Consider the following 10,487-nt stretch of genomic DNA (forward strand, 5'->3'; position numbering starts at 1 on the left):
TTATCTAGCCTGTCCTGTGTTGCATATAATCGATGCGGTGCGCATTCGCGAAAAAGGTCTGTCGTTGCTCCAACTTGTACCTAACCATAAACATCAATGTCTTTCTTAAAGTCAATACACAAGTATATATTTTTAAACCTGCATCTTTAGTTAATATTGCCTGCTAACATGAATTTCTTTTGACTAGGGAAAATGTGTCACTTCTCTTACAAACAGAGTCAGGGTATATGCAGCAGTTTGGGCCGCCTGGCTCGTTGCGAACTGTGAAGACTATTTCTTCCTAACAAAGACAGCCGACTTCGCCAAACGGGGGATGATTTAACAAAAGCACATTTGCGAAAAAAGCACAATCGTTGCACGACTGTGCCTAACCATAAACATCAATGCCTTTCTTAAAATCAATACACAGAAGTATATATTTTTAAACATGCATATTTAGCTAAAAGAAATCCAGGTTAGCAGGCAATATTAACCAGGTGAAATTGTCACTTCTCTTCCGTTCATTGCACGCAGTCAGGGTATATGCAACAGTTTGGGCCGCCTGGCTCGTTACGAACTAATTTGACAGAATTTTATGTAATTATGTCATAACATTGAAGGTTGTGCAATGTAACAGGAACATTTAGACTTATGGATGCCACCCGTTAGGTAAAATACAGAACGGTTCCGTATTTCACTGAAAGAATAAACGTGATAGTTTCTGGATTCGACCATATTAATGACCTAAGGCCCGTGTTTCTGTGTGTTATTATATTATAATTAAGTCTATGATTTGATAGAGCAGTCTGACTGAGCAATGGTAGGCAGCAGCAGGCTCGTAAGCATTCATTCAAAATAGCACTTTCGTGCGTTCTGCCAGAAGCCCTTCGCAATGCATTGCGCTGTTTGACATCAAGCCTGTCAACCCCCGAGATTAGGCTGGTGTAACCGATATGAAATGGCTAGCTAGTTTAGCTGGGTGCGTGCTAATAGCGTTTCAAACGTCACTCGCTCTGAGACTTGGAGTAGTTTTTCCCCTTGCTCTGCATGGGTAACGCTGCTTCGAGGGTGGCTGTTGTCGATGTGTTCCTGGTTCGAGCCCAGGTAGGAGCAAGGAGAGGGACGGAAGCTATATTGCTACACTGGCAATACTAAAGTGCCTATAAGAACATCCAATAGTCAAAGGTATATGAAATACATTTTAGTCATTTAGCAGATGCTCTTATCCAGAGCGAGTGAGTGCATACATTTCCATTTAAAAAAAATAAAAATAAATTGTACTGGCCCCCTGTGGGAATCGAACCCACAACCCTGGCGTTGCACACACCATGCTGGCATTGCAAACACCATGCTCTACCAACTGAGACACAAATCGTAGAGAGAGAAATAGTCCTATAATTCCTATAATAACTACAACCTAAAACTTCTTACCTGGGAATAATATATGTTAAAAGGAACCACCAGCTTTCATATGTTCTCATGTTCTGAGCAAGGAACTTAAACGTTAGCTTTCTTACATGGCACATAATGCACTTTTACTTTCTTCTCCAACACTTTGTTTTTGCATTATTTAAACCAAATTGAACATGTTTCATTATTTATTTGAGGCTAAATTGATTTGCTGTATTATATTAAGTTAAAATAAGTGTTCCTTCAGTATTGTTGTAATTGTAATTTTTACAAATAAATATTATTATATATTTTTTTTAAATATATATTTTTTTTAATACATAAAATCGGCCGATTAATTGGCATCGGGTTTTTTGGGCCGCCAATAAATCGGTATCGAAAAATCATAAATCGGCCGACCTCTAATCACTAGGTCATTACACTACATGGTTTACACTGCATGCCTCATTAACATGGTCAGCTGTCATCACTAGGTCATTACACTGCATGCCTCATTAACATGGTCAGCTCTCATCACTAGGTCATTACACTGCATGCCTCAATAACATGGTCAGCTCTCATCACTAGGTCATTACACTGCATGCCTCATTAACATAGTCAGCTGTCATCACTAGGTCATTACTCATTAGCATGTCTCCTTTGCACTTATAACAAACCAACTACAACACCAGGCACTAACCCAGTTACCACCCTTCTCCACCTTCTCTCCCTCTTTCACACACAGACAAACTTTCATTCTCCCTACCTCCCTCACTGAAACAGAGTCCAGAGTTTCTCCTCTCTTATCAGTGTGTGTCATGGTGGTGATAACACCAATGTCAAGCTCTTGTTCCTGTGGATAGGAAGCCCAGCCCCCACACATGCTCCACTCTGGAATGAACTGTGTACAAGCAGGAACACACGCTCACAGGTGATCAGTGGTGTTGTAAAGAGTGTCAGTGAAGACCTTGGTGCAGTTTATATTTGGTGTCCAGTATAAATCAAAGCCCTGGCTATCAGGACGAGAGAGACACACCATCTCTAGTCAGACTGACAGATTGACAAAATGACTAAGAGGTTGAGGTTATACTCATATCATCTGTCTGTACTGTAATGATATAAGCATCCCCACCCCCAAACTACTTCCTGTGGCTATGCTCATATCATTACAGTACAGACAGATGATATATGAGTACAGACAAATGATATATGAGTATGACAAAATGACTAAGAGGTTGAGGTTAATCTGTCAATCTGACTAGGGGATGAGTGTGTGTCGGTGTGTGTTAGGCTTGGCAGAATTATCGTATAATGTTGTAACCGGCAATTAAAGACAGGGGTGTCACCAAGCTGTGTGGTATTCATTAGGTATGTCCTAACTAGAGGTCGACCGATTAATCGGAATGGCCGATTAATTAGGGTCAATTTCACGGTTTCATAACAATCGGTAATCAGCATTTTTGGACACCGATTATGGCCGATTATATTGCACTCCACGAGGAGACTGTGTGGCAGGCTGACTACCTGTTATGCGAGTGCAGCAAGGAGCCAAGGTGCTAGCTAGCATTAAACTTGATCTTATATAAAACAATCAATCTTAACATAATCACTAGTTAACTACACATGGTTGATGATATTACTAGTTTAACTAGCTTGTCCTGTGTTGCATATAATCGATGCGGTGCCTGTTAATTTATCATTGAATCACAGCCTACTTCGCCAAACGGGTGATTTAACAAGTGCATTCGCGAAAAAAAGCACTGTCGTTGCACCAATGTGTACCTAACCATAAACATCAACGCTTTTCTTAAAATCAATACACAAGTATATATTTTTAAACATGCATATTTAGTTAATATTGCCTGCTAACATACATTTTTTTAACTAGGGAAATTGTGTCACTTCTCTTGCGTTCTGTGCAACAGAGTCAGGGTATATGCAGCAGTTTGGGCCGCCTGGCTCGTTGCGAACTGCGTGAAGACCATTTCTTCCTAACAAAGACAGCCAACTTCGCCAAACGGGGGATGATTTAACAAAAGCGCATTTGCTGAAAAAAGCACAATCGTTGCACGAATGTACCTAACCATAAACATCAATGCCTTTCTTAAAATCAATACACAGAAGTATATATATTTTTTTACCTGCATATTTAGCTAAAGGGAATTCATGTTAGCGGGCAATATTAACTAGGGAAATTGTGTCACTTCTCTTGCCTTCATTGCACACAGAGTCAGGGTATATGCAACAGTTTGGGCCGCCTGGCTCGTTGCGAACTAATTTGCCAGAATTGTACATAATTATGACATAACATTTAAGGTTGTGCAATGTAACAGGAATATTTTGACTTATGGATGCCACCCGTTAGATAAAATACGGAATGGTTCCATATTTCACTAAAAGAATAAACGTTTTGTTTTCGAAATGATAGTTTCCGGATTTGACCATATTAATGACCTAAGGCTCGTATTTCTGTGTGTTATTATATTATAATTAAGTCTATGATTTGATATAGCAGTCTGACTGAGCTGTAGTAGGCAGCAGCAGGCTCGTAAGCATTCATTCAAACAGCACTTTCCTGCATTTGCCAGCAGCTCTTCGCAATGCCTCAAGCATTGCGCTGTTTATGACTTCAAGCCTATCAACTGCAGAGATTAGGCTGGCAGTACTAAAGTGCCTATTAGAACATCCAATAGTCAAAGGTACATGAAATACAAATGGTATAGAGAGAAATAGTTCTTTAATAACTACAATCTAAAACTTCTTACCTGGGAATATTGAAGACTCATGTTAAAAGGAACCACCAGCTTTCATATGTTCTCATGTTCTGAGCAAAGAACTTAAACGTTAGCTTTTTTACATGGCACATATTGCACTTTTACTTTCTTCTCCAACACTTTGTTTTTGCATTATTTAAACCAAATTGAACATACTAAATTGATTTTATTGATGTATTATATTAAGTTAAAATAAAAGTGCTGTTTTTGTTCATTCAGTATTGTTGTAATTGTCATTATTACAAATATATACATTAAAATATTAATAATTTAAAAAAAGAAAATTTAAAAATAAACAAACAATAAGTAAGAAAAATAAATAAATAAAAAAAAAATTTAAAATTAAACGGCCGATTAATCGGCAGCGGCTTTTTCTGGGTCCTCCAATAATCGGTATCGGCGTTGGAAAATCATAATCGGCCAACCTCTAGTCCTAACTCATTTTTACAGATTCATTATAAGCTCAAAACATTTTGCAACAAAATTGACAATAACCGTGGCCATTTGCATGACAATTAATCATAACCCAAAATGCCATTGTCATTACAAATCCAGAGTGTGTACAGTTCAGCTCATCACATACCTCGCCCTAAGACAGACATCCAAAGCATGCCATAGAAAAAGCACCCCATCACTGTACATTAGAGCAGACGACCGTAACACGCAGACACAGTCACACACACGCACAGTCACACACACGCACAGTCCCAGTCACACACACCTCCTAATGGCCAAGTGGCAAGTAGTGGTGAAGAGGTCCCAAAGACAGCTACAAGTCCGGTCTTTCAGACAGAGGTCAACAGAAAGCCAGCGAAAAGTCAGGTCTTCCAGACAGAGGTCAACAGAAAGCCAGCTACAAGTCAGGTCTTCCAGACAGAGGTCAACAGAAAGCCAGCTACAAGTCAGGTCTTCCAGACAGGACAACAGAAAGCCTAGGATATTTATTTCAGATATAGGTCAACAGATACAAAGGATCTTCAACACCAACCCTTCTTTCTGCATGCATAGGCTAATCATCCATAATCAGTTGAATAGGCTGAGTTTAAAGCAGTATTTCTAAATCCCTTATTCTTGGGAGTATGTTGCTGACCTCCTGACATTGATTTATTCCATTCTACAGTTTAATCTAGGCACTTGGCTACTCTGAGGAGGGAGGAGCATTGCTTGCCTGTCCCTAGTACTGAAACATATTGGGAAACACTGCCTGCTTGTGCGCCTGCGTGTGTGAGAGAGGCTCAGTCTCAGCAGGGAGAACTGACAGTGAATAGGAGCAAACATAACAGGGACACAGGAGTGGACCCCAGCCATTTCCCCTCACTCTTTCTCTCTCATTTCACCTCCCTTTCTCTCTCATTCCACCTCCCTTTCTCTCTCATTCCACCTCCCTTTCTCTCTCATTCCACCTCCCTTTCTGTGTCAGTGTGTCAAGCCACTTCCAACAGGCCAGTTCAGCTGCTAGCAGTGAAAGGGGACAGTGGAGAGGAGAGGGCCAGGGTAAGGGGAGACAGTCAGGGGACAGAGGGTGAGCCCATCCTATTGTCCAAATGATGTGGAGCAGAAAATGAGGGCAGAAACGCTGGGAACGCAACACTCTTCTCCCCCTGGCCCTCTCCAGCTCTCCCTCAGTCTGTCTGTCTGCCTCACTTATATCACTGTTCTGCACCTGACCCTCCCTCCATCTCTTTAACCTGTCCATCTCTCTAACCTGTCTCTAACCTCTCGCTATCTCTCCCTTCTTCCCTCCCTCCCCCTAACCTCTCTATCCCTCCCTCCATCCCTCCCATCCTAACCTCTCTATCCCTACCGCCATCTCTCTATCCCTCCCTCCCTCCCACCTCTCTCTATCCCTCCCTCCCTCCCTCCCTCTATCCCTCGATCCATCTTCCTAACCTCTATCCCTCCCTCCCTCACCTCTATCCCTCCCTCATTCATCTTCCTAACCTCTATCCCTCCCTCCCTCCATCCATCCATCCATCCATCTCTCTAAACTCTCCAGCCTTCCCTACATCCCCTTAACCTCTCTCTATCCCACCATCTCTCTCTCTAACCCTCCCCTGGGTTCCAAATCTCTGTCTCTCTCTCTGGAGAGAAGAACATGATGAGGCAGCTGACCGGACCTGCAACAGAGATTGACTGTGGATACTTGTCTGAGGTTAAGACCAACAGGCTTCTGTTTAGCCAGTGCTTCACACCATGTACTTTAGAGAGAATAGGTAAGGGACAGTGCCCTGCAGCCTAACAACAGACTGACTACAGTGTGAGCAGGTGAAGGAGTCCTCACTCAGACTCTAGAGTCCTCAGATTACTGACTCCCTTAAGGCGTCAGCATGCTTCAGTTCAGCTGGTGTCTAGCCGAGACCTTTGTTTGAAAAACAAGGGGGGAAAAAAGCGGCAATAGTACTGTTTTTCCATTTTGAGACGCCGTAGCAAGTATACACTTCCTCAAAATAGTCTGAATGAATAACTCAAGTAAACTGTCATTCATTTTGACATTTTTGCAGAGGAGATCTTAGAGGAAATAAAAATAAAATCTACATCTAAGATGTTTGGTGCAGTTGTCATTCATCTCTTGTTGAATGACAACAAAAACTATTGAAGAATCCCTACTGTTGACCAATCACCGACGAAGGGGCATAGACTTCAGCTACCGACTTCGGCTTGCCTCAAGAAAAAAATGTGTGCCCGAACAGCCAAAACGAACAAAAGTCCAAAACTATTTTTTTTTTTTAAGTCTAAATGTCATTGTAATATATGCACAAACTCTTCCGAACTGTTTCAGCTGGGATGCATGCAGATGCCTTTAGTGTCTCCTAACCCGCCGGCTCTGCTCTCAAATGTAATTCTCCCGCACTGAATTAAGGCCACCTCCATCTCTGGGGAGGGATGGGAGAATTGAGAGAGAGAAAGAGAGTGTGGAAAGAGACCACTGCAGTATGGAGTCATGGCTGTGGCTGTCTTTGATTCATTCAATAGTGAGAGTAGAGAGCATAAAGTCAGTAGGCTAGAAATCTTTGTTCCTACTTAGCCTCCTCTAAGCTTCATCACGATACTGGACTGTACTCTACAACCAAGGCCTTGTCCCTGCATATAGGGCAGTGCTTCAGTGAAAGCACCTGAAAGAGGATAGCCTTACATGTGTGTGACTGTCTCCTTCTGTGGTGACAAATAGATTCCATATCATGACTGATGTTGGGCCCTATAAAATCTGCTTTATTTTTTGCCTGATTTCTGTTTAGTTTTTCTAGGTTTCTGTTTTTCGCAGTTTATTCAGGTTCACTCAAAATCACACTTTAATAGAAAAACAAAATATTGTTCAAATATTGTTGAATTCCATTTTAGTGTCTAGATTCTGTGTTCCATCCACAACACAGATTTTATAGGGCCCTACTGATGACTGTCAGTCATGGGTGGCTGATGGCTGAAATACCAGACTTTCCACATTAATGCTGCTGTCATTAGAAAATATAAATAACACAAACTTGGGTCCCCAAGACAGTCCTTCAGTTAAGACTGTTTCCTTGGTGATTGGCAATTCATCCCTTCTGTCTCTTCATTACATTCTTGACTTAGACCAGACCCTTTTCCACTCCTCTCACACTCAAACAAACAGCCATTTCTTCCTCTCTGATTCTAATGGCACTCATTGGCATAACAAAAAAAAGACTTCAGTGTTGCCAAATAGAACAAAAACACCAAATAGAAGCACCTAATACACCCCCCCAGTCACCCACATTCCACACTGTGATGCTCAGTAAACAGCCCCCTTAAACACACCTTCTACCTGCACACTTCAGGGTCTCTGCTCTAAGAGCATCCAATCTGTAAACAGTCTTATCGCGCTCTGTCACTCTCCCTCTGTCAGTCTCTCCCTCCCTCCCTCTCTCTCTCCCTCCCTCCCTCCCTCCCTCCCTCTCTCTCTCTCTCTGTCTGTCACTCTGTGCCTGTGGCAACAGTAAAACATCTCCCTCAGGCTGAGCTTTTTCCCCATCTGTCACCAATACACTGCTGTGTAAATTCTACATAGTAACAGACAAAATAATGCATAGACATCAAAGTCAAGTTTAAATTCATAACATCTTCATATCATCTTAACAAACATCTAACACTTGCGATCTTGCATCAGATATGAGAGAACACCCTATCCATGAGTAATCACTGAATGTTGGCCAATAAAAATGACAGAGAATGATAGTTCAGATAACTTAGGTTGGGTCTCTTTTGGACAGAGTTCGCTGGCTACATTGAATTCTTCAGTGTATGCGTCATAGTATCATGTAGCGCAAGTGAAACTTGGGAGAAGAGAGGCAGTGAGCCAAGTTGTTGAAGTTGAGCTCTGAGAAAGTCAAATAACTGACATGTAAAAAGAGAACGTGTGACATTGACAGATGGGTACACTGACTGTACACATGGTTTTAAATGAGAATTCCACTACGGGAGAGATCGAAACGAGGCAACGCAAAGATACACCTGCTCCGTGGCCTTTGAATTCTGAGTTACTCAGCACCGTTTCGCCATCATTAAAAGTAAACTTAGGGTAAGAAGACACCAACAAGAGAGCAAGTTATCAAAGACGGAGCGGACAAATGTATTAGCTAGCTATGTGTCTGTAATGCGGCAGCCAACGAGCTAGAGCTAGCAAGCTAACCCTAAGCTACTGTCATAACTAGCTAGTTAACCTAGCTGTCTGGGTTAGTTCGCTAGCTAGCTTGCTAACTAGAGCGAACTAAACAACATCCAGAAACATACCTGCTATTTGGTCAAAGTAGTACAATTCATCAATTTATTTTCGACTTTCGAGTCCTCTTCTGTTGTTTTACTTGGTGTTAATACAGATAATGTTTACATCGGACAGAAAACACTTCTGAAAGAGCAGAGCATATCCATAATTCGAGACAGACAGATAAATTCGTTAACGCAGCTCCAACCTGTTACCTTTGTGACGGATGCCAGACGAGCCGCCCAGCCCCGCTAAAGGGAATACAGGCATTGGTTGAGCACATAGCAGTAGGCGGTGCTCTAGACAGCGCCCGCTTTGAATATTGGTGAGTCTGTCTGTCAATCTGTGATACATTGACTCAGGGGAAAGGTCTTTCAGTGGTCTTCATTAATAGAAATAAAAAACTTTGTAAATGAAAATGCCTAGTGCTGTGTTTGTCATAATACATTTTTTAACTGCTAAGAAAGAGGTAAGCTAATGCAGAAACAAACGAAACGCATCACAACTTGTGTCATGAATCAGTTTGCGCTCCTCAAATTCCAACCGTCCCATACCAAACCGACCAGTGTCTCGGCCGGGGAAAGGGTAACCGTTCCACTTGATCTACCAGATCCCCTGCAGAGGGCGCCTTTAGCACACATTATGACAGATTACTGGCAATTAGGACAGATGGGGGGACAGTTTGTTCTACTAATTTGAATCAACCCCTGAAATGGCCACGAGAGTATTCGACTCTTTTCCCCATAGAAAATACTCAACACAGATTACATATTTTCTTATTTTGAAAAAAAATACTTCTTCTCACTCATTGTGGTGCCAAAACCTGTGAATTCAAGCAGTGTTCATATTTTTGGATGTCATTTTTAATTGCAGCCTATTGTGTTGCACACACCAATTTCAAACAATGTAGGTTAATATTGACTATGTTGATTAATAAATATTGGCTATGTTGAAATACGGCTGTGATGACAACTTTTTTTTAAATAATCAATTGAGAAATACGTTGCCAAAGCTGCCCGGTCTCCTCCCTATTAGTGAATAATGGCCTACTATAGGCGTTCTTTGGCCATTCTGTTGTAGGCTAGTCCACCACCACACCCATTTCCCAACTCCACCGAACTCTTTCTCTCACACACGCACATCTTTCTCCAGCACTCAGCTTTGACAGCCTGCTCCATACATCAGTCGCTCCGGGAATGGGATCATCATTAGTGAGTGCGAAGAAAAACTTCCAGTTCTTCCGATTCTACGCTCTCCAAAGACTACTCTTCAAACTGCGGGGATAGCTTCGAGATAAAGCGATAGCGACTGTCAGAAATAGATAATACAGGCGTTACAAGTTGATGTAAGGAGAGGTAACTTTACGCACTGTGGAACGACAAAGAGAAGTGGGTCAAGCGACAAATGGGGTGAGGTTTGGAGTTAAAATTATATGAGAACATTTACTACTGAATTTATGGGGTAGAAATCATTATGAATAATTTGTTGAAATAAATTAAGATCACAAAAGGGGTAATTCGGATAAGATATCAGGCGCGCGGCGCGTAAACGTAGTGGTCGTGGATGAATGTGCTTGGAAAGTTTTATGTAGGCTAACCAACTATTCTCTGTGTCTCGATTGCGGATGA

The 10,487-nt window shown here is 41.8% G+C and overlaps 2 protein-coding genes across 4 annotated transcripts in view; one reads left to right on the forward strand and one right to left on the reverse strand.

The window, feature by feature from the left end:
* Positions 1-9,114, reverse strand: part of LOC115176935 (cingulin) — a 32,558-nt gene extending 23,444 nt beyond the window's left edge. For all 3 annotated transcript variants that reach the window (XM_029737338.1, XM_029737337.1, XM_029737334.1), the window contains exon 1: positions 8,889-9,114. The gene's annotated coding sequence lies outside the window, so the exon portion shown is untranslated. The remainder of the gene's footprint in view (positions 1-8,888) is intronic.
* An 805-nt stretch (positions 9,115-9,919) lies between these two features.
* The window catches only part of LOC115176936 (SH2 domain-containing adapter protein E), an 11,417-nt gene continuing 10,849 nt past the window's right edge, over positions 9,920-10,487 (forward strand). Inside the window, exon 1 of the mRNA XM_029737339.1 lies at positions 9,920-10,487. This exon is cut by the window's right edge and continues 578 nt beyond it. The gene's annotated coding sequence lies outside the window, so the exon portion shown is untranslated.

The sequence above is a fragment of the Salmo trutta genome, chromosome 37, assembly GCF_901001165.1.
Source record: "Salmo trutta chromosome 37, fSalTru1.1, whole genome shotgun sequence".
Taxonomy (NCBI): Eukaryota; Metazoa; Chordata; class Actinopteri; order Salmoniformes; family Salmonidae; genus Salmo; species Salmo trutta.